The sequence below is a fragment of the Balaenoptera musculus genome, chromosome 5 (genome assembly GCF_009873245.2).
Source record: "Balaenoptera musculus isolate JJ_BM4_2016_0621 chromosome 5, mBalMus1.pri.v3, whole genome shotgun sequence".
NCBI classification, from domain to species: domain Eukaryota; kingdom Metazoa; phylum Chordata; class Mammalia; order Artiodactyla; family Balaenopteridae; genus Balaenoptera; species Balaenoptera musculus.
The window spans coordinates 116,358,219-116,381,873 of NC_045789.1; the positions used below are offsets into that span (position 1 = coordinate 116,358,219).

The following is a 23,655-nucleotide window of genomic DNA, read 5'->3' on the forward strand; positions in this document are numbered from 1 at the left end:
TTATCACCACAAAAAGTTTAGTTAACATCCATCACCACACATAGTTATAATTTTCTTTTTTTGTGATGAGAACTTTTTTTAAGATTTACTCTCTTAGGGACTTCCCTGGTGGCACAGTGGTTAAGAATCCAACTGCCAATGCAGGAGACACGGGTTCGATCCCTGGTCCGGGAAGATCCCACATGCCATGGAGCAACTAAGCCCGTGAGCCACAACTAGTGAGCCTGTGCTCTGGAGCCTGCGAGCCACAACTACTGAGCCTGTGTGCCACAACTACTGAAGCCCGCGCGCCTAGAGCCCTTACTCTGTCACAGGAGAAACCACTGCAATGAGAAGTCCATGCACCGCAACCAAGAGTAGCCCCCACTCGCCGCAACTAGAGAAAGCCGGCGCATAGCAAAAAAGACCCAACACAGCCAAAAATAAATAAAATAAATAAATTTTTAAAAAAGATCTACTCTCTCAGCAACTTAAATATACAGCTCAGTATTATTAACTACAATCACTATACAGTACATTATATCCCCATGGCTTATTTATTTTATATAGTGTTTTTTTGAAGGAATTTTAGTAAATCCAAAATGGACAAATCATATTTTCCAGGCAGATCCTATAGATTTCGTCCAGGACTAAATAAATTGAAATATCTTCTGGTTGATTTGAACATGACTTGGAAAAACTAAATATGAAAATTTCCTTGATAGAAAATGTTTTACTTGAGATTTAAGTTCTCACGCTATACCCCGTTGCTATTTCTTCTAGAAATGACCGATTTGATGTCTGCTCAAGTTGATTATTTGTAAAGGAGATTAATTGGAGATAACTCCATGATATATGTGCTCTTTCCCCAAATCAAGTACCCAAATTCGAAAATATACCATTTCTTCACAAACCTGCACTTAGTACATTTTACTTTAAAAAATATAGGGGTTTTGCCATGTTAACCCATGGAAATATCAGCAGTGCTTCATTTTGCCCATGTCTGGCTAACTGGCTGTACAGCTGATGCTTTGGGTTTTATTTGTTTGATGTTTCTGGCTGTTCTGAATATTGTAAAGAACACTGATGCCCACTAAAGTGTGATGGCGTTCTGTGTGAAATTGATAGAGTTGGAATGTTTGGGCAGTTGACCCTCACTGTACCTTACTCAAACTTATAATAAACACAGTTAGAATTTATAAAGTTTATTTATTCTTGTAGAAACAGAAAACTGTTACTTTATGGGTAGCACCAGGAGCACTAACTTCACTTTATCCTTAAATATAGACACATGGCTTCAAGTGCACCTTTGCTGTGCATTGCCAGACCCTCTGAGACCAAGGAGACCTTTTTTTTCCCAAAAATAATAGGCATGATCTATAAATATTAGTTCTCTAGATAGTAAATCTGGGTAAATATTGCCCTACATTATAATATGGAGCATTAAAATTTCTGCTTAGATCAGAAAACTTTCATACTCCCTCTTCTGAGGTCTAAGATTGCTGCTATAGGCAATGACAACCAATTTGAGGGTGTGGAGAAGAAAATGATTTTGTATTTAACTCTCAACACTGTGGGAAAGGGGATATATGTATATGTATAGCTGATTCACTTTGTTGTAAAGCAGAAACTAACACACCGCTGTAAAGCAATTATACTCCAATAAAGATGTTAAAAAAAAATGTGGGAACAAAGAAGAATTTTGGAGAGAAGAAACTGGCAATAAATACCATAGGAATCAAAATGAGAAGTGAGGGAGGAATTAATGCTAATTAAACTATTAATGCTAGTTTCTGCTATTGCAGAAACTAACACACCATTGTAAAGCAATTATACTCCAATAAAGATGTTTAAAAAACAATGTGGGCAAAAAGAATTTTGGAGAGAAGAAACTGTAAATAACATAGGAATCAAAATGAGAAGTGAGGGAGAAATTAATACTATTGGGGTAGGGGACAGGGGTTGGACCCTAGCACTGTAGTGTTTGAAATAAATGAAATAAATGATATTTACTGCTATCTCTCCATGGAGTAGAAGAGGGCTTGCAACATAATAGGCTTTCAAATTACTTGGCAAATGAATTGACAAATGAATAAAGGAATAAAGAGCACCTTTTTGTATATAGAAGGATTATAAATATTTGAAAACATATACTGAAAAAAATAATATTGAGCTGTAACAATTTGAGAAAATCCAACCTCTTTTGTAACTTTATTTTTTTTCTTCCAGTTTTATTGAGATGTAATTGACATAGAGCGCTGTATAAAGTTCAGGTGTACAGCGTGATCATTTGATTTACGTACATCATGAAATAATTACCATAATAAGTTCAGTGAACATCCATCATCACATGCAAATACAAAATAAAAGAAAAAAATTTTCCTTGTGATGAGAACACTTAGGATTTACTCTTTTAACAATTTTCACATGTATCATCTAGCAATGTTAATTATATTAATATGTTGTACATTACATCCCTAGTACGTATTTATCTTATAACTGGAAGTTTACCACATTCATCCCCCTCCCCTCAAACCCTGCCTCTGGTAACCACAAATCTGATCGTTTTTAGTGTGTTTGTTTGTTTGTTTTTGAGGTATAATTGACCAACAACACTTTGTAAGTTCTTGGTGCATAACATAGTTATTGGACATTTCTATGTATTACAAAATAATCACCATGATGAAGCTAGTTACCATCTGTCACTGTACAAAGATATTACATTATTATTGACTATACTCCCAATCTGTACACTTCATCCCATGACTCATTTATTTTGTCCCTGGAAGTTTTTACTGTACCTCTTAATCTCCCTTATCCATTTCTCACCCAACTCCCATCACCCTCCCCTCTGGCAACCACCTGTTTGTTCTTTATATCAATGACTGTTTCTGTTCTGTCATGATTGCTCTTTTTTTTGTTTGTTGGTTTCTTAGATTCCACATATAACTGAAATCATACAGTATTTTTCTTTCCCTATATGACTTATTTTACTTAGCATAATGCCCTCCAGGTCCATCCATGTGGTCACAAATGACAAGATTTCATTATTTTTAATGGCTGGGTAGCATTCCATTGTACATATATACCACATTTTTTTTATCCATTCCTCTATCCATGAGCATTCAGATTCCTTCCATATATTGGCTATTGTAAATAATGAAGTGATGAACATAGGGGTATGTGTATCTTTTTGAATTAGTGTTTTCATTTTCTTTGGATAAATACCAAATACCATCCACCAGGAGTGGAATTGCTGGATCATATAATAGTTCTGTTTTTATTTTTTTTAGGCACCTCCATACTGTTTTCCATAGTGGCTGCGCTGATTTACGTGGATGAAGGTTCCTTTTTCTCCACATCCTCACCAACATTTGCTATTTATTGTCCTTTTGTTAAAAACCATTCTGACGTGTGAGGTTATATCTCATTGCAGTTTTAATTTGCATTTCCCCCATGACTTAGTGATGATGAGCATCTTTTCATCCTGTTGGCCATCTGTATATCTTGCCTGGAAAAATGTTTATTCAGGTCCTCTACCCATTTTTTAATCAGGTTTGTTTTTTTGATATTTAGTTGTGTGAGTTCTCTCTGAATACTAACTCCTTATTGAATATGTCATTTGCAAATGTCTTCTATTTAGTAGGTTGTCTTTTCATATTATTAATGACTTCCTTCACTGCAAAAGCTTTTTAGCTTGATGTAGCCTTGTTTATTTTTGCTTTTGTTCCCTTTGCCTGAAGAGGAAATATTAAGATTGACATCAAAGAGTGTACTGCCCAAGTTTTCTTTTAGGAGTTTTATGGTTTCAGGTCTTACATTTAAGTATTTAATCCATTTTGAGTTTATTTTTGTGTATTTTGTGTATATTTTGTGTATATTTTTGTGTATTTTTGTGAGTTTTTATTTTGTGTAAGAAAGTAGTCCAGTTTGATTCTTTAATATGTAGCTGTCTGGTTTTCCCAACACCATTTATTGAAGAAGCTGTCTTTTCCCCATGGTATATTCTTGCCTTCTTTGTCATAGATTAATTGACCATATAAGTGTGGGTTTATTTCTGGGCTCTCTATTCTGTTCCACTGATTTTTTGTCTGTTTTTGTGCTAGTGCCATACTGTTTTTATTACTGTAGCTTTGTAGTATAGTTCAAAAGCAAAGTGTGATACCTCCAGCTTTGTTGTTTTTTCTCAAGATTGTTTTTCATATCTGGGGTCTTATGTGTGTCCATACAAATTTTAGATTTATTTGTTCTAATTCTGTGAAAAATGCCATTGGAATTTTGATAGGGATTGTATTAAACCTGCAGATTGCCTTGGGTAGTATGGTCGTTTTAACAATATTAATTCTTCCAATCCATGAATATAGTTCTCTTTCCATTTGTTTGTGTGGTCTTCAATTTCTTTCATCAGTGTCTTATAGTTTCCCAAATACAGGTCTTTTACCTGCTTAGTTAGATTTCTTCCTAGATATTTTATTCTTTTTGATGTAATTATAAATGGTATTGTTTTCTTAATTTTTCTTTCTAATAGTTGTTTTTAGTGTATAGAAACACAGCCAATTTCAGTATATTAATTTTTCACCCTGCAACTTAATTGAATTCATTTACTCTAATTGTTTTTTGGTGGCATCTTGAGGTATGCATAGTATCATTTCATCTGCAAACCATGATAGTTTTACTTCTTCCTTTCCAATTTGGATTCTTTTTATTTATTTTTCTTGCTTGATTGCTATAGCTAGGACTTCCAATACTATGTTGCATAAAAGTTGTGAGAGTGAGCATCTTTGTCTTGTTCCTGATCTTAGAGGAAATGCTTTTAGCTTTTCACCATTGAGTATGATGTTGGCTGTAGGTTTGTCATATGTGGCCTTTATTATGTCTGTAAAACTCTTTATTTCGCCTTCAAATCTGAATGATAGCCTTGCTGAATAGAGTGTTTTTTAAATTAATTTTATTGAGGTAACTTTGATTTATAACATTATATAAGTTTCTTGTGTGCAACATTACATTTTACTACTATATACCCTGAAATGTGCCCACCACCAAAAATTGAGCTTCCATTCGTCATCATATGGTTGATCGCCTTTACCCATTTCACTCTTCCACCCCAATCCTTACCAGTCTGGTAACCACTACTCTATTCTCTCTACCTATGTGTTTGCTTTGTTTGGTTTGGTTTGTTCATATATTTATTTTTGTTTATTAGTTGTTTATATTTCCCATGAATGAAATCATATGGTATTTGATACCATAATCATCTTTCTTCGTCTGATTTATTTCACTTAGCATAATACCCTTGAGGTCCATGCATGTTGTCACATATTGCAAGAATTCATCTCTTTGAATGGCTAAGTAGTATTTCAAAATATATATACCACATTTTCTTTATCCATTCATCTGGTAATAGGCACTTAAGTTCTATATATTGACTATTATAAATAATGATATGAACATGAGGATCCATATATCTTTTCAGATTAGTGTTTTCATAATATTTGGATAAATACTCAGAAGTGGGATAGCTGGTATTTCTATTCTTAATTTTTTGAGGAATCTCCATACTGTCTTCCATAGTGGCTGCACCAATTTACATTCCTACCAACAGTGCATGAGGGTTCTCATTTTTTGACATCATCACCAACACTTGTTATTATTTTTTCCTTCTGATAATGTTTGGTTTTATTATTATTTTTTAAATCAACATTAACGTCTTTATTGGAGTATAATTGCTTTACAATGTTGTGTTAGTTTCTGCTGTACAACAAAGTGAATCAGCTATATGTATACATATATCCTTATATCCCCTCCCTCTTGCGTCTCCCTCCCACCCTTCCTATCCCACACCTCTAGGTGGTCACAAAGCAAGGAGCTGATCTCCCTGTGCTATGCAGCTGCTTCCCACTAGCTATCTGTTTTACATTTAGAAGTGTATATATGTCAGTGCCACTCTCTCACTTCATCCCAGCTTACCTTTCCCCCTCCCTGTGTACTCAAGTCCATTCTCTACATCTGCATCTTTATTCCTGTCCTGCCCCTAGGTTCTTCAGAACCAGTTTTTTTTTTTTTTTGGATTCCATATATATGTGTTAGCATACGGTATTTGTTTTTCTCTTTCTGACTTCACTCTGTATGACAGAGTCTAGGTCCATCCACCTCACTACAGATAACTCAATTTCATTTCTTTTTATGGCTGAGTACTATTCCATTGTATATATGTGCCACATCTTCTTTATCCATTCACCTGTCAATGGACACTTAGGTTGCTTCCATGTTCTGGCTATTGTAAATAGTGCTGCAATGAACATTGCAGTATATGACTGTTTTTGAATTATGGTTTTCTCAGGGTATATGCCCAGTAGTGGGATTTCTGGGTCACATGGTAGTTCTATTTTCAGTTTTTTAAGAAACCTCCATACTGTTCTCCATAGTGGCTGTATCAATTTACATTCTCACCAACAGTGCAAGAGGGTTCCCTTTTCTCCACATCCTCTCAAGCATTTATCATTTGTAGATTTTTTGATTATGGCCATTCTGACCAGTGTGAGGTGATACCTCATTGTAGTTTTGATTTGCATTTCGCTAATGATTAGTGATGTTGAACATCCTTTCATGTGTTTGTTGGCAATCTGTCTGTCTTCTTTGGAGAAATGTCTATTTAGGTCTTCTGCCCATTTTTGGATTGGGTTGTTTGTTTTTTTGATATTGAGCTGCATGAGCTACTTGTATATTTTGGAGATTAAACCTTTGTCAGTTGGTTCGTTTGCAAATATTTTCTCCCATTCTGAGGGCTGTCTTTTCGTCTTCTTTATGGTTTCCTTTTCTGTGCAAAAGCTTTCAAGTTTCATTAGGTCCCATTTATTTATTTTTGTTTTTATTTCCATTTCTCTAGGAGGTGGGTCAAAAAGGATCTTGCTGTGATTTACATCATAGAGTGTTCTGCCTATGTTTTCTTCTAAGAGTTTTATAGTGTCTGGCCTTATATTTAAGTCTTTAATCCATTTTGAGCTTATTTTTGTGTATGGTGTTAGGAAGTGTTCTAATTTCATTTGTTTACATTTAGCTGTCTAGTTTTCCCAGCTCCAGTTACTGAAGAGGCTGTCTTTTCTCCATTGTGTAATCTTGCCTCCTTTATCAAAAATAAGGTGACCATATGTTTGTGGGTTTATCTCTGGGCTTTCTATCCTGTTCCATTGATGTATATTTCTGTTTTTGTGCCAGTACCATACTGTCTTGATTACTGTAGCTTCAACACTTGTTATTTATTGTCTTTTTGATAATAGCCATTCTTACAGCTGTGAGGTAATATCACACTGTGGTTTTAATTTGATTTACCTAATAATTAGTGATGGTGAATGCCTTTTCATGTGCCTGTTGACCATCTCTATGTCTTTTTTGAAAAATTGTCTATGCAGGCCCTCCGCTCAATTTTTAATCGTATTGTTTGTTTTCTTTTTTTTCTTGTTTGAGTTCTTTATATATTTTGGATATTAACCCCTTATTGTATATATCATTTGCAATTATCTTCTCTCATTAAGTAGGTTGTTTTTTTGTTTTATTGATTCTTTCCTTTGCTGTGCAGAACTTTTAGTTTAATGTAATCCCATTTGTTTATCTTTACTTGTGTTCCCCTTGCCTGAGGAGACATATTTAGAAAGATATTACTAAGAGCCTACTGTATGTTTTCTTCTAGGTGTTTTATGGTTTCAGATCTTAGTCTTTAATCCATTTTGAGTCAATTTTCATGTATGGTTTGAGATAGTAGTCTAATTCCATTTTTTTTCATGTGGCTGTCCAGTTTTCTCAGTGCCATTAATTTTTTTTTACAGTTTTTTTCATGTGGACCATCAAAATTCTTTATTGAATTTGTTACAATATTGCTTCTGTTTTATGTTTTGGTTTTTTGGCTGCCAGCCATGTGGGATCTTAGCTCCCTGACCAGGGATCAAACCCACGCCCTCTGCATTGGAAGGCGAAGTCTTAACCACTGGACCTCCAGGGAAGTTCCCTCAATGCCATTTATTGAAGAGACTATCCTTTCTCTTATATGTTCTTTGCTTCCTTCTTACAATTGTCCATATATGTTTGGGTGTACTTCTGGGCTTTTAATTCTGTTCCATTGATCTATGTATTTATTTTTCTGCCAATACCATGCTGTTTTGATTACTATGCTTTGTAATATAGTTTGAAATCAGGGAGTGCGATACCTACAGCTTTGTTCTTTTTTCTCAGGATTGCTTTGGCTATTCAGTATCTTTTGTGGTTTCATATACATTTTAGAATTTTTTGTTTCAGTCATGTAAAAAATGTCCTTGGAATTTTGTTAGGGATTGCACTGAGTCAGTAGATTGCTTTAGGTAATATGGACATTTTGACAATGTTAAATCTTCTAATCCATGAGTATGGAATATCTTTCCATTTATTTATATCTTCTTTAATTTCTTACACCACTGTCTTATAGTTTTTAGTGTACTGGTGTTTCATCTTGATTAAATTTATTCCTAGGTATTTTATTCTTTTTGTTGAGATTGTAATTGGAATGGTTTTTTCTCCCATCTCATTGTTAGTATTGGTTTGGCCCAAAAAGTTCGTTTGGGTTTTTCTGTAAGATGTTATGGAGAAACCCAAATGAACTTTATTGGCCAACCGAATATATAGAAATGCAACAGATTTTTCTATATTGACTTTGTATCCTACAACTTTTCTGTATGCATTTATTAGTTCTAAGAGTTTTTGGTGGAGTCTTTAGTATTTTCATACATAGTATTGTGTCATCTATAAATAGTAATGGTTTTACTTATTCCTTTCCAATTTGGATGCCTTTTCTTTCTTTTTCTTGCCTAATTGCTCTGGCTAGAACTTCCAATACTATAAGAGTGGAGATAGTGGGCATCCTTGTCTTGTTGCTGTACTTAGAGGGATAGCTTTCATTTTTTTACTTTTGAATATGATGTTAGCTCTGGGTTTTTCATATATGGCCTTTTTTATGTTGGGTACCTCCCTTCTATACCCACTTTACTGAGTTATTATAAATAAGTGTTGAATCTTGTCTGATGCTTTTTCTGCTTCTATTAAGATGACCATATAGTTTTCAACCTTCATTTTGTTAATGTGGTGTATCACATTGATTGATTTGTGGATGTTGAACCATTCTTGCATACCTGGAATAAATCTCACTTGATCATGGTGTATGATCCTTTTGATATATTGTTGAATTCAGTTTGCTAATATTTTCTTGAGAAATTTTAAATCTGTGTTCATCAGAGATATTGCCCTATGATTTCCTTTTTTTGTGTGTTCTCTTTGCTTTTGGTATCAGGGTGATGTTGGCCTCATAAATGACTTAGGAAGTATTCTCTCCCCTTCAATTTTTGGAATAGTTTGAGAAGGATATATATTAAATCTTCTTTAATTGTTTGGTAGAATTCACCTGTGTAGCCATCTGGTCCTGTACTTCTGTTTTTTGGGAGCTCTTTGATTACTGTTTCAATCTCTGTACCAGTGATTGGTCTATCAAATTTTCTCTTTGTTTGTGATTCTGTCTTGGAAGGTTACATGATGCTAAGAATTTGTCCATTTCTCCTAGGTTGTCCAGTTTGTTCACATAGAGTTGTTTCTAATATTCTCTTATAATCCTTTGTGTTTATGTTGTATCCCTTATTAGTTCTCCTCTTCTATTTTTGATTTTATTTATCTCTTTTTTTGTTGTTGTTAGTGAGGCTATCTAGCTAACAGTTTGTCAGTTTTGTTTATCTTTATAAGGAACCAGATCTTAATTTCATTGATATTTTCTATTGTCATTTTAGTCTCTATTGCATTTATTTCTGCTCTGATCTTTATTATTTCCTTTCTTCTACTAACTTGGGGCTTCATTTATTCTTCTTTCTCTAGTTCCTTTGGGGGTAATTTAGTTTTGTTTTGTTTTTTTTACTTTTTTTCTTTTGTTTCTTGAGGTATTGCTATAGATTTGCCTGTTAGTACTGCTTTTGCGCTGTCCCATAGATTTTGGTATGTTGTATTTTCATTTTCATTTTTCTTCAGGTAACTTTTTTATGTCTCCCCTGGTTTCTTCATTGACCCAGTAGTTCTTCAGTAGCATGTTGTTTTGTCTCCACATGTTTGTGATTTTTCCAATTGTTTTCTTGTACTTGATTTCTAGCTTCATACCATTGTGATCGGAAAAGATGCTTTGTATGAGTTTAGTCTTAAATTTACTGAGACTTGTTTTATGTCCCAGCACATGGTCTATCCTTGGCAAAGTTCCATGTGCACTTGAGAAGAATGTATACTGTGCTGCATTTGGATGGAATATTCTATAAAATTTATCAAATTCATCTCATCTTATATTTCATTAAAAGCTGATGTTTCCTTGTTGATTTTCTGCCTGAACGATCTATCCATTGATGTAAGTGGGGTGTTAAAGTCACCTACTATTATTGTGTTGCTGTCAATTTCTCACTTTAGATCTATTAATAATTATTTTTTACATGTTGGTTCTCCTAAACTAGGTGCATTTATATTAACCATTTTTGCCTTTTATTACCTTTTTATCTTGAAGTCTATTTTACATGATATAAGTATAGTTACACTTTCTTTTCGCTACCATTTGCTTGGACTATCATCTTTTATCCCTTCACTTTCAGCCTATGGTTGTCTTCAGAGCTGAGTTGTGTAGGCAGCATAGAGTTGGGTCATGTTTTTTAATCTGCCCAGCCACTCTGTGTCTTTTGATTGGTTAATTCAATCCATTTAGTTAGGGTGATTATTGATAGATGAGGACTTAGTACTGCAGTATTATCTTTTGTTTTCTGGTTGTTCTATATCTTCATTGTTTCTTTTTCCTTGTGTTTCTGTCTGCCATTTTGGTTTGGTGGTTTCCTATGACATTTTTCTCAGTTTCCTCTTTTTGTGTTTCATGTCTTTGCTCTGTGCTTATGTTTTGTGGTTACCTTTTGGTTTGTATAAAACTTGCCACAGATTCAATAGTCTTTTTTCTGCTGATGGCATCTTATCTTCATTAACCTATGTGAGTTTTTTTTCCTTTTCCTCTTCCAATTTTATGTGTTTGTTTTCTCAAATTATTCCTTTTTATACTGTTTGTTACCAAACTGCAATAGCAGTATTTTTCTGCTTTCTTTTTTTCTCCCTTTAACCTTTAGGCTATAATAAAGTGTTTGAAAAGCTGTTCTTATAAAGAGTTGCAGTTTTCTGGTTCTGTTTATCACCTTACTCAAAGTTTTGTGTACTTTTGCCTATTTGTTCCTGGTAGAAGAGCTACTTTCAACATTTCTTGTAAGGCAAGTCTAGTATTGATGAACTCTTTCAGTTTTTATTTGTCTTTATTTCTCCTTCATATCTGAATGGTAACTCTCTTGGATAGAGTATTCTTGTTTCACAGTTTTAATCTTTAATCTTTAATAAGAATGTCATTCCATTCTCTCCTGGTCTGTAGGGTTTCTGATGAGAAATCTGCTGAGAGCCTAATGGGGGTTCCTTTATAGGTTACCATCGTTTTTTTCCCTGGCAGCCTTTGTAATTCTTTCTTTGTCATTGAGTTTTGACAGTGCTAATATAAAGTTTCTTGGAGAAGATATTTTTGCACTGAGGTAATTAGGTGTTCATTATCTTCATGGATTTGTATATCCAGTTCCTTCCTCATTTCTCAGCTATTATTTCTTTAAATACACTCTCTGCTTCCTTCTTCTTCTCTTCTCCTTCTGGAATATCCATTACCCTAACATTGCCCTTTCTAAAAGAGTAAGGTAGCTCTCATAGAATTTTCTCGTTTTTTTATATCTTATTTCTCTTTCCTCTTCTACTTGTATCATTTCTAGATTTTGATCTTCAAGCCTGCTAATTCTCTCTTCCATGTGATTTGCTCAATGTCCACTGCTTTCTAAAATATTCTTCATCTCATTTATTGAGTTCTTCAACTCCTGAATTTCTGTTTGGTTCTGTTTTAAAGTTTCAGTCTCTTTGGTAAAGTATTCCTCTGTTCATTAATTTTATTCCTGAGCTCTTTAAACTGCCTTTCTGAGTTTTCCTGTTGCTCATTGAGTTTCCTTCTGACAGTTACTTTGAATTCTCTATCAGCTATGTTGGTTTCTGGAGGATTGTCATTTTCTTCCTGTGGTATAGCGTTACTGTGGTTCTTCACGATACTTGATGAATTGTTCCTCTGTCTCTGTATTTGAAGTTAAATGACAAGTTAGATATTAAGAGTCTTTCTTTTGTTTTCTGGTAGGTGGTGCTATAACACAAATTTTTGGTTTCTCCTACCTGAGCTGCCTCTGGCTATATTTGAGAGTTGGCACATTCCAGCCTTCACAGCCTCTATAAGAACTGTGGCTCTGTGCCTTCATTATAGCTTCTTTTGCCTCTGAGGTCGTTGCTGCCTTGCTTCTGCCAGAGCTGCTATTGTCACTGGCATGGTGGGCTCTTCCCTTGTGTCCAGGATCCCCTGAGTCACAGACTCTGCAGCTGTAGCAGGAGGAGGATGGTCAAAGGGAGCCACATTACATAGCTGCCTCTTCTGTGTCTCGTGTTATAAGGTTCACAGGATCTGCCACTGCAAGTGGCGGGGCAGGGGCTGGGTTCATGGTCATCTCAGCATTGGAGGGACTGGGTCCCAGTCCCCACTGCCTCTGCTGGCCAGTTATCTATGGCCATGGCTATGGGTGCTGCTGTGAAGGGGACGCTGGTCATGTGCACCACCTTCCTTAGTGATACTGGGTTCTCTGTGCCATGGTCAGAGTGCTGGTATTACAGACACTGACTCTGCTGTTCCCTCAGTTCCACCTCCTCTATGTGTTTCAGTCCACCCACCTTTAAATGTATAGATTTGTGGAATTCTCTGGCATCCTGTTGTTTTGGGTAGAGGCACCTTTTAGAGTTTTGGATGTTTTACTGGTTATAGGTTGAAGGGGATATGGAAAGGTACTGTCTTACTCTGCCATGTTGCTGACGTCCCTGGATAGAGTTTTCTTGATTGTAAGTTTTTTCTTTCATCGCTTTAAATATATGGTGCCATTCTCTTCTGACCTGCAAAGTTTCTGCTGAAAAGTCAGCTGACTGTCTTGTGGGAGTTCCCTTTTCCCTTGTTGCTTTTAAGATTGTCTCTTTATCTTTAATTTTTGCTAATTACAATGTGTCTTGGTATTGACCTATTAGTGTTGATGTTGTTGTGACTCTCTGTACTTCCTGGTCCTGAATATCCATTTTTTTCCCCCAGGTTAAGGAAGTTTTCAGCTATTATTGCTTCAAATAATTTCTCTGCTCCTTTCTTTCTCCTCCTTCTGTGACCTCTATAATCTGAATGCTTGATGTTGTCCTAGAAGTCTCTTAAACTGTCCTCATTTTTTTAATTCTTTTTTTTTGTTCTTCAGCTTGCATGATTTCCACTACTCTGTCTTCCAGTTCACTGATCTATTTCTTTGTATCTTCTAATCTGCTGTTGATTCCTTCTAGTGTATTTTTTATTTCAGTTATTGTTTTCTTCAGCTCTGTTTGGTTCTTCTTTATATTTTCCAACTCTTTGTTAAACTTTTCACTGTGTTCACCCATTCTTCTCCAGTGTTCTTCTCCCACGTTTGTTGAGCATCTTTATGATTATTACCTTGAGCTCCTTATTAGGTAGATTGCTTATCTCCACTTCACTTAGTTCTTCTTCTAAAGTTTTATATTGTTCCTTCATTTGGAACATATTCCTCTTTTGCCTTATTTTGCCTGAGTCTCTGTTTTTATTTCTATTAGGTAGGTTGGTTACATTTCTCAGTCTTGGAGATGTGGCCTTATGTAGGAGATGTCCTGTGAGGCCCAGCAGCACACTCCCCTCTGGTCATCAGAGCAGTATGATCTAGGGGTGCCCCTATGTGGGATGCTGCTGGCCTGCTGGTATGTGGGACTGGGTCCTGGCACTGCTGGCTATGGGACCATGGGGTCCTGGGTCTGGTCCTGGTGCACTGGTGGACATGTCCATGTCCTGGGCAGCTGGCTGTGGCATCTGGGGGGTCCTGGTACTGGCCTGCTAGTGGGTGGGGCCAAGTCCTGGGGCAGCTGGCTCTAGGGCCTGGGGCTGGTGCCAGTCTACTGGTGCATGGACTGATCCCAGCACAGCAGGCTGCAAGGCCAGGGGAGTCTGGGCCAGTCCCTGCCCACTGGTAGGCAGTGTCAGGTCACGAGGCTGCTTGCTGGGGGACCTGTGGGAGCCCAAGTGTTTTGTCAGCCTCCTGGTGGGTGGGACTGGGTTCCCACATAGCTGGCTGCTGAGTCTAGGGTGTCCAGGGACTTGTGCCTACCGGCTGGTGGGCAAGTAAACTCCTTGTTAATAGGCTAGAGGGAGAACTGCAAAGTGGTGCTTGCAAGCGCCAGTGTCCTCATGGTAGAAAGAGCTCCCCAAAATGGCTGCTGCCAACATCTGTGTCCCCACAGGGACTCCCAGTTGCCTCTTGCTTCTCTGGAGGTTCTCCAAGATCAGCAAGTGTGTTTGATGCATGTTCCTTTCATATTATTCCCTCTGCACCTGGTCTCAGGGTGTGTGAGATGTTGTGTGTGCCTTTTAAGAGCAGAATCTCTGTTTCCTACAGCCCTCAGGCTCTCCTGTATGCAAGCACTGCTGGACTTCAAAGCCAGATGTTCTAGGAGCTCATCTTCCTGGTCCAGTACCCCAGTCGGGAGAGCTTGATGTGGCGCTTGGACCCCTTACCCCCTGGGGAGAACCTCTGCAATTATGATTATCCTCCCATTTATGGGTCGCCTTTCCCAGAAGTTTGGATCTTGACTATAATACATCTCTGTATCTCCTACCCATCCCATTGTGGTTCCTTTTTATATCTATAGTTGTGGAAAAAGTCTTCTGTTAGTATTCACATTTTTTCATTGATATTTGCTCTGTAAATAATTGGAATTTTGGTGTGACAGAGGAGGTGAGCTCAGGGTCTTCCAACTAAACTATCTTGGACACACCCCCTTAATTCCTCAGAAGTCTAAAACCAAGGTGTTGTTCAGGGCTGCATGTCTCCTGGAGGCTCTGGGGACATAGTCCTTCTGGGTTTTTTTTCAGAGTCTTGAGGCTGCCCGCATTCCTTGGTTTATGACCCTTTCTTCACATCACTTCAACCTTGCTTCAAGAATCCTATCTCCTACTGTCTTTTGTAACTTTATGTAAGAGGGAATATCAATGGGGAAATAAAATAACATTAGATTTAAACAACAAGTAATATCATCTGTAAAGTGTATTCTCAATTGAAACACTACCTAAATTTTGGCAAATAGTAGAGTTTTTAAAATCATAAAAACTTTGCAGATATCGAGTGATAAACTTTAATAACAACACTATTAAATTATTAGTAGAAATAAAGCAATGTTTCTAAAAAAAAGTTTACTAAAGGTCCTACTCTTTGATGGCTTTATCATCATTCTTTCAAATAATGTTCTTTCTTGCTCTTTTCCAAGTTCAGCAGAACATGATAATATATAATAGCTGGAATGTCTATTTTCAGTTTGCATTTTTTTTTAGATTACTGAGCACATTCACTTTTCTAACATAGAACCAAAAGATTATAGCATCAAAATGCCATTTGAAATATGCTGAATGACTTGCTGACATTAAGGACTTTATGATAATATTTTAATTAGTTTGTTTGCCAGCTAGAGATTTTTAGGTAAATGAATCCTATCAGTTTCAGTTTTGTAAAGCTCTTCTCATAAAGGCATGTTAGATTTACTTGAAATTAATGACCAAGTTATTAAGGAGGATTCAATGAAAATTGCACACACTCTTCCCTAAACAATTTTTCCTTAGAAGTTACAAATTAAAATAAAGGCTAAAGGATAGTAGTGTCTGAATATCTCTAATAGTTTATAGATCTTTTGTAATATTTTCAAATATGAAGTAAGTGAGTGTTCCATGAAATATATTATTGTATATATACTACACAGTATAATATTATGTAATATTTGGTATTTTAATATATTATAGTCAAATGAATAGAAACATGATCAGCATAGTGACTTTAAAATTTTACGACTGTTTACCATTTTAAAAAAGAAAATTTTATGTGTATTGGATTCAACTATTTAATCAAAGAGAAAGAAGAAAATAATTTTGCTCTTTATGGCCATACCAAGATCTTCAGTCACTCAGTTTTTTCTCCCTCACCCAGTCTTGTGTTTGCATTGGATTCCTTCCACAGTCAGATACTCAATGCTTTATTTTTCACTAGCCTAGATTTCCAAGCCCTTTGATGTCCCCGTATGTCCATGCCAATCTTCAGCTCTGCATCCTTCCCAAGAGGATGGTGTTCAGTAATAACTGGAGAGGCAAACAGAGGTCCCATCTCTATGCAGCTGAGGCCACTTGGCTCCATCTCTAGTTTCTGCCTCATTTCAGGCTCTCGAGGCAGGCGGCACTGAAGGAGTTTTAATTCCCTACATATAAGGCTTAGTAATGTGTCATTCTGCTTTGTGACCCAGTTGGACCTTATGCCCTGGGTCTAGTCATTAAGTTTCGATCTTGTCCCATTTTTCTCAAATTGTTTTGGTACCCTGTTAGAAACCTCTGCTCTGTTCTTTATTATGTCTTTCCCAGCTTTGTGTCCTATGCCATAGTCTAGTCTTGACTGGCGTCCTGCTCTCTGCTGAAAGAATTGTATATTTTCCCCACTTGTACATCCTCTAACTTCTATTTCAGTATCAGTGCCAGATTTTTAACTAACCTTGTATTTTTTTTTGATTTCTAAAGAATTTGTCCAATAGGATTTCTCTCATTTTATTTAAATAATTCAGCTGTTATCTCCTAAAGTAATAATTTTATTATTGCATTTACATAAGATAAGACAACCATTTTGTTATCAAATTTATAGTACCTTTATAGATTAAAAACCTATTTTTCCATTTTGTTCTGGACGAAGATTAGCCTCTTTCGTATGACAACTCTATATCTGGTTACCTTGCTGGGCGCTCACCGCCATACCTCACCTTCCCAGATCACAACCATTGTTTCAGGGCTCCTCCCTCCCCAGGTGTCAGAGTTACCACATTTTCCCATAAAGTGAAATGTCTATAACCAATCACAGTTTCCCCTTAGGAAACACATTGTCTTAAAACATGCTTTCATGAGTTGATTATTTCCCTCATGTACTGTTTGCATTCACACATACACAAGCATGCACACACATGGATGTATATATGTGTTTATGTGTGTATTATGTTCTAAAGGCTCTAATTTAATTTGTCAAACATGCACTCCACATCCCCACCCCATGCAGCCAGTCTCTGGAGAAATGTATTTTCTTACATATGTAGTTCTTTAATATGAAGTATTGATTCAAATGCCATCGCTTTTGGAGAAGCCCCATTGAAAATCAAAGCAAAATTACTTGTATCTATATTTAACTCCAAATTGTATTAAAATATGCAAACATTTAGAAAATCTTTTTTGTGTTCATGTAAATGTAAATTGTCAATACTGTGAGATTGTTAACCAAGACATGAATTTCAATTTCCCCTATTCTTAGGAAATGGGGCAGTCTAACCAAAGTGATTGTTTTAGATTTGTTTTCATTTTATTATAGTTCAGTGAATCTGCTAAACTTTCTATCATTGTAGGGATTTTCAAATTACATTTTTTTGCAGACTGTCCTGTATACAAAATACTGAAATATTCAATAGGTGTTAAATTCATCAGTAAAAATTTAAAACGTTTTTCTTGTTCAAAAGTATGAAATGAAAAAAATTGTTAAAGTACTAATCTTATTACTAACATGAATTCAAGCCACCACCCCCCAAAGTTAGTAAGGATAGTGACAAAAATTACTTATTTAATAATGAGACTTAATGTGTTGCTTGTAAAAGATGAACATTGATCCTTTTTTCTTTTGTGGAATATTAATTAACATTAACAGAAAACAGCATCTTTCTTTACTTCATAAAATTGTACTGGTCATGTATCCTCTATTTAGAAACTATTGATATTTGATGCATAATCTATAAAAATTTTATGCAATGTTTAATTTTGTATATTAGTTTAAACTTATAAATGCATAAAAACTAATTATAATTTATGTGATAAAATGAAAAATCTCAGCTACTGGGTTAAAGGTATTCTCCACATACTCATTATACAGATATTAAAATTCCTCTGTGAGTTATCGAGTATCCATCCTGGAGACTGACAGTGTATTTTTACTGACAAAATTGAATAAAGGAACAATAGAACAAGGGATGGCAGTTATGGTATCAGTTTATTCAAAAATGTTTACTTATTGCTCGCTATTGACTAAGAACTGGGGTTGTAGGAACAAACAAAACAAATGCACACTGTCAGCTTACTGTTTAGTGGGAAAATCAAATAATTATGCAAATAAATATTTATTCACAGGCTGTACTACATACTTGAAAGATAAATGACAAATGACAAGTTGTAAGGCATTGGGTTAATTTAGAATGGGGTTGGTTTCAGAGATGTAGGAAGATTTAAAAACACTTATCACCACAGCTACTTTCATAAAAATCTTTCAGGATTAACTCTTTAAATACACTTATATTTTATACTATCATAATATTATATGACATTATATTTGTATTTTGTATATAATAATATATATTTTCCTATTAAAATAAGCATTCTCAAATTGGAGTCAAAAAATATATATATATATATATATATATATATACATATATATGCCTCATAAAACCTGGTAATCAGTATTGTAGAATGGTCAACATTAATTTAGTTCAGGTTTTTCTAATGAGGTGGTATTTCAGGTAATTCTATTTGGTACTGTGTGCAAATTTTGGACTGATTTTTGCAATTATTAACCAAAACTCATGTAAAAGTGGCTTCCTCTTAACATCGTATTTTGACATGCTGGGTCCCCATGTTACCAGTGGAGGGTTTGGGATCAGAGCAAGGAGGTAGCAAACCTAGGGAATGGCCAGGGAAGTAGGGAAAGACATGCATCTTATAAAGAGAGTAGATCAGTAATGTTGAAATACTCTCCTCGTTAGTGGAGTGCTAACACTTTTATAGGATATTAGTGGAAAGAAGCAATGGAGCAAGGATGGAAATGACAACAAGAGGCAATATTTATTGATATTTAACATGTGTCAAGAATTGTGTTTAATGCTTTATATTCTTTTTTTTTTTTTAGTCATCTCTATAAGGTAAATACTTTCATTTTTAGTACTTCAAGGAGAAAAACGCTAAGATTTAGAAAGTTTGAGTAACTTTCCAAAGGTGATTTAGGTAATTAGTGGATGCGGAGGCTGTAACCATTTTAGAGGAATCCTGCACTCATCTTTTTCTGAAACTTATTGTGTGTTTGTGCAGTTCTGAACTCAGTTTATTTTTTATGTTTTTTAACAAATCTTAGGCTAACCTGATTCTAATAGATTTTCTCCTAGGCTTTTACCTTCCACAGTGTTGGCTATACATGAGAATAAAGGTACTGCTAGGTTTAAAAAACAAACAAACCAAAAACCAAACAAAAACAACAACAACAAAAACTTCCTTTTTATGTTGAGCTTTTTCTATTTTAGAAATTTTTAAGTAAGTCCAAAACACTTTAACTAGAATCATCTTAGGAAAAGGCAGTGTATTGAATTAAATATATTGCCAATAATTCTAATCAAAGGTGGCAATTTTTGCATGTAATTTTTCTTAAGGTAAGTTTTGACCATTCATGGTCTCATAATTGCAAGAAATATGTATCCCAGTATAGTTCCCTTTGGGAATTATGTTAGCCAAATAAAATCATGAGAACTATAATAATGTAGAGAGATTAGTAATGATGTAAAATTACTTAGAATTAATTTACCTGGAAAAATAGCATTAATAAAACTGTAAGGGTTGGTGCACACTGTCTAGTTTGTCTGTAATTTCTTTTTTCCAGAGATGTTCTATAGTGCTGTCATATTTTCTTAAAGGTCTCTTTATAAGTAAACTCTAATTTATAGAAAATAATGTGTACCATTATGTCACAACTATGATGTTATATGAAACATTTGTCACTGGGAATTTATTTGATAGTTTCTTTTTCCTACATTTATTGTGATTTAGATCTTTTTAAAATGCTACCCTACTTTTCTTCCAAATGCATTTGTGATCCCTACATAGATATGATAGTACATCTCACAACAAGATTGCTTACAGGTTTGTTCAATACCATCATTTTCATATCAATGAAAGCTGAAATTTCTTGAAATTAGCTATTTATTCCTAAAATATGAACATTTTATCGTTAAGTCTTATAAATACCTACATATTCCTTATAGAGACATGGTTTAGTATATAGGAAATTTTTAAGTTAATTGTTTGTGAATACCTAACAACAGAGGATGAAGAAATGAGAACAAGGACACGAAGAATTTCCTCCTTCTCGCTGGTGAATGGTAAACTCATGTCCATATTTGTAGTAGATTGCATTTTTCAGAGATGGCCACATATCCTTTCTCTTATGCTGTTCTTACAGAGTGACTGACACTCTTCCACCCAGGAGGTGGGATCTGTACTCCCTCCTGTAGAACCTGTGTTGGGATGGGGTCTGCTTGACTCCATAGGATATGGTGGAAGCAAATTCTATGTAATTTTAATGCTAGGTGTTAAAAATGTTACAGGTTCTGTCTGGCTATCTCTCTGTCAGGCTACATGACTGTAGAACCCAGTTGCTGTGATGTGGGGAAGCCTGGACCAGCCCATCTGGAGAGACTGTGTGGACAGGCACAGTGGAAAGGAAATGAGTCCCTTAGATGACAGCCAGTGTCAATCACCAGATTTGTGAGTCAGTTACTCTTCAAAAGATTCCAGGCCCCAGTCTCTGGGATTTCACCAACATTGTGGAACAGAGACAAGCTATCACTGCTGTGCCCTGTCTGAAATCCTGACCACAGAATCAATGGCTGTTTTGTGCCAGTAAGTTTTATAGTAATATACTATAGAGCATTGGATAATTGGAATAATATTTAATATTTTTAAAGAAGTGGGTATATCTTGGAATAAGATACATAAGAGATCAGAGATTGGTTTTTTTTTTTTTTTTTTTTTTTACTGTTCATGAGACTTGGCCATAAAATTAATTTATGTCTATGTATTAGGCTTTGTCTCACTAAATAAACCATTTAATTCAATTTTATTAAGTTAACAATTGTTCTAAATTGGTCTTAGTAGTAGAGTTACCAATGGGAAGTCAGATCCAACATCTTGGGGTTAGAACCACCAAGAGTTTGCCCATCCCTGATCACATGAGCTGGTAAGTGGGACCACAGTTAAAGGTCTTAGCCCTTGTCATAGGTTATAGCTGTTTGGTTGGCACATCCTTCCTATTTCAGTGTTTTACTGAGATCACCAATCCTCTCTGATTTGATTAGTAAGAATGAGTGGCAGTAAAGTCAAAGTCCAGGAGTCCAAAATCATGACTTTCCTGGGAGAGAATGGCTACTCTGTGAAAGAAAATTCCCTGTAGCCAGAAAGAGGGAAGAAAGAAATGGGGAGTTGATTCTGCTTTCTCCTTTCAGTGGGTAGACTTATTTTGTTCTTAATGTACCTTGAGTGGGAAAGTTAAAATATGCACAAACTAGTTCAAAATCTGTATTTCACAACGAGCATAGTGGAAAAAACATGAATTTTTGAAGCCACAGAGAAACAATCTTTCTTTTCATGTTAATAGCTTTGTGAGTAAGGGCCATTTATTTCCCATATCTGAAAATGCATATTTATTTAATGTGGTTAGTAAACCCATCATACAGAGGTAGATGTTGCTGAATAATAAATGAGATTGTAAATGTAAAATGTCTAGTACAGTACAAAACTGAAATATATATATATGTATAAATATATATATATATAAAAGATTGAATGAAATAGAAATAGCTGCAAATGGTAACCAAGGTGCACACATTCTCTCTTCTCTTTGCATCTTCCCCTTCCTCTGGGATATTTCAACTAGTCCCTTATCTTCAAGTATCATCTGTGTGGTAAATTTATACCTGCATCCCAGAATTACCAGACAAAAAAGAGAGTATGCTGGAAACAAGGATGATATAGCTTAGCTGAACAGGAAAAGGGGTCAAGAGAAAGAGAAACTTGGACATAAAAATGATAGAGGACTCCGCTGTCTTGCGAATGGAGCTTTGGAAAGCCAAAATTCTGGACATGAAAAAGAGGGTGTTGTAAGTTAACGGAGCAGGAGTTTTAAAGCGCACAGGTTTGTGTTAGAAAAGAGAAGCATTATGTTAGGGTAGGAAGAGGAAACAGAGCACCATAAATAGGAGAATGCAAGGGGGAAAGTTCTCCGTGAGGGGAAACGGCACTGAAGTAAAACAGATGTGAAGCCCGATGAATTTAGTACTGTGATCACCTGGAGACTGGTGAGCATTCATGACTCGCAGTGCTCAGCCAAGGACTGTGGGCTTTGGATGATTCTGTAGTGTAGGTTAGTGTTCCTTTTCACTCTGTTCGTAGTGGTGGGTGCTCACAGCAGCAGGCAGCAGCCGGAGTCTGGCCGTAGAGCTTTGTGGCTTGGCACACAGAGTTCAGGTGCTATTATGCAGAAGCTGTGTTGTGTGCCACATGTGGACGAGTGGCAGAGTACAGTGGTCTTACTTGAGAATCATAACAATTTAGCACAGTATTTAGCTTGAATGTGTAGTTTGTTTTGCAGACAGAATAAACACAATTGTCCTTTACGGTTTGATTTCTGGGTAGAACTGAAGCACAGTCATGGAAGATGGCAGAATTTGACATCACACTCAGTAACATGAGTTGCTTCATCTTCCTATTATAGAGTTAACGCGGAAAAGGGAGCTAATGACAGCTGCAGTTTGAAAACTGGGTGGATTACGTCGCTGGTCATACCTAGTAACAGTTGGTGGTGAGGTGGGAGAAAAAGAGGTGGGGAAGGACACGAGGATGACATTGAAGTGGAGCTTTAGATCTTACAGGAGAGCGTGAGTCAAGAACTTTAAAAATATTGTCACTTTTTAAAAAAATCTTAGGCTGGTATGGAGCAGAAATATGGATAACATCAACAAATATTTGAGCTTCCAGTTTATTCTTAGGATTTTACAACCCATCTTATAGTTTCTGTTTATGTTTTTTTTCCCGTTCTGTAATCCTTCTTTTTCCATTAATCTGTGTCTACAATAGGAGATAAAACGTTTTCCTTTTGCAGTGAATGTTAGTTTTCTTTTTATTAAAAGCTTTCTTGAAATTCTCCCATTCTAATTATGTACCCAATTTGCATTTTAATCTGTTTCCTTTAAATTATTCATAGCTAACATTTTAGGTTTTAAATTATTCTCAAAAAATTCCTACATTGTGTGTGTGTGTGTGTGTGTTTTATACAGCAGTAATTTCTCAACTCTGGCTATATATTGGAGGGGAATATCTGTGAGCGGTATTTAACCCCATCCTCAGATATATGATTTATTTAGGAGATCTAATTTCTGACAGTTTTTAAAGCTCCACTGAGTGGCTTTGATATCATTTTAATGTACAGACAGTGATGAGAATCATAGAATTAGACTATTTTCATTTCTGAGAGTTTTTACAGGCCCCTTAAGTGATTTTAATATGGCTTTAATGTACAGATAGGGATAAAAATCATTCAATTAGAATATTTAAATTAGAATACTTGATTAAAAATTAGACATTATCATGATTTACTGCTCCCTCTTTCGCTACAA

The 23,655-nt window shown here is 35.6% G+C and overlaps 1 long non-coding RNA gene across 1 annotated transcript in view; it reads left to right on the forward strand.

Annotated features, from left to right (window-relative positions):
• Positions 1-23,655, forward strand: part of LOC118895962 — a 79,196-nt gene that overhangs the window by 21,440 nt on the left and 34,101 nt on the right. Inside the window, exon 2 of the long non-coding RNA XR_005020055.1 lies at positions 20,616-20,749. This is a non-coding gene — a long non-coding RNA (uncharacterized LOC118895962). The remainder of the gene's footprint in view (positions 1-20,615; positions 20,750-23,655) is intronic.